The sequence below is a fragment of the Homarus americanus genome, unplaced genomic scaffold (assembly GCF_018991925.1).
Source record: "Homarus americanus isolate GMGI-L3 unplaced genomic scaffold, GMGI_Hamer_2.0 scaffold56215, whole genome shotgun sequence".
Classification (NCBI taxonomy): Eukaryota; Metazoa; Arthropoda; class Malacostraca; order Decapoda; family Nephropidae; genus Homarus; species Homarus americanus.
Genome location: NW_024756954.1, coordinates 15,001 through 16,733, shown reverse-complemented (window position 1 = coordinate 16,733; position 1,733 = coordinate 15,001).

The window sequence follows — 1,733 nt, the reverse complement described above, 5'->3', positions numbered from 1 at the left end:
CGACAATAGTTTCACGAACATTGTCGTTCAAGCTGTATCTCAACAGAATCGTGTTATTTCTCAAACCTTTCACGCGATTACTGCTCTAGAATCAAAAGGTTAATGCAATCATAATGGAGTCTAACCAAGTTTCGAGGATTGTTACTAGGTTACAGAAAGCAATCCCGATGTTAGAATGGCTCCTTTACTTCACAGAATATTTGCATGCTGCTGAAATTTCAGTTCATAAAATTGTAACCTCTAAAAATGAACTAATAGACAGCATTGTAGATGCCGGGATAGGACGTGTGGACGCGAAGCTTGTGCCTGTGCAGATGCTTCTTGAAGCTTTAAAAATAGCCAAGTTGCAGTATCATTTAACTCCTATTTTCAATGACAATGAGGTTCAATATCATTACCCACTGTTGGAGTCAACCCTCACGCACAATGCAATTCTGATCCACATTCCTATGCGAGGGCAACATGAGTTTAATGCATGGCATTTAGAACCCTTCCCCTGGTTTGTGAACGACACACTGTATACCCTAGATAGGCCTAAAGAACTTTTCTTAGTAGATGAAGAATATTCCTTGTTATCAATAGAGGATTCTGAGGTACTGTCACGGTGTAAGTCGTCTTATCTACACCTACACGTATGTCCAGCCTACATTGTTTGCATTTATTCCTGCTGCAGATGGAATATGTGAATTAGCAGTCATACAACCAAATGTACGCACAGCGTTAGCGCAATGCAGTTATAGGCCAGTTAGTCTAAAGACTGTGTTCCACGCTCACCTTCACAATGTGCAGTATTTGTTCTTTCCAAATCTCACTACTGTAATTTTAAAATGCCAAAATGGTGTTAAGCAGCTAGTTGTGAAAGGGCATTACAAGGCTCCTGATTACTGTGAAATCACTTGTAGTACATTACGGACCTTGCCTACTCATCAGCATTTTGCGTTAAATCGAAAACTCAAGTCTGCTTTAATTCCACTTCCTATAATGAACTTCACTATCAAGGATATTCAAATAGTATCAGAGAAATTAAAAGTGTTAGCTTTCTTGAACGAGACACATTTTTCTGATTTGAATAATAACTTGCCATTTTACCTGTCACGGGAATTTGCACTACCAAGTCTTACGATTCCCTCTATTCTGTTAATTCTGGCAATAATGTTCCTGTTCTGTTATTACCGGGCAGCGTCATCCAAATTCAACATTGTTCATAACATACTAACCCGTACGACACAAAAGTCTAGGTCCCCTGTAGTAGAGAATACCCCTACAGTAATTTCCCCAGCTTTGTGTCTACATATCTGTTTATAACATGGTTAGGGTTGTCTAGGATGCACTGTACTCTGTGAGTTATTTAGGCCTCACGGAGCTCGGCTGGTAGGTGACCGAGCGATGTAATAGGCCCCTGTCTCATCAACAGAACGTATTATATAAATGGGTCAATACATCTGATATTATATTCAGATTCACCACCCTGTAACTTTTCCACTGTCTATGAGTAAGACATGAGATTGACACGTGAGCGGGCAACTTACCCAAGAGGGCGAGACCCATAGCTCAGCATTTCTGTAAGCACGCACTGCGATGCCCCTAAGCTTCAGTAGCTCACCTCAACTCATATCGTAAGGACGTGACCTAACGTTTATCATACATAAACGCCGTCCCTTTCTCATTCACTCCTAGACAGTGAGACTTACGGTTGATATACACTCAGGAATTATATATACAACCTTTTATAA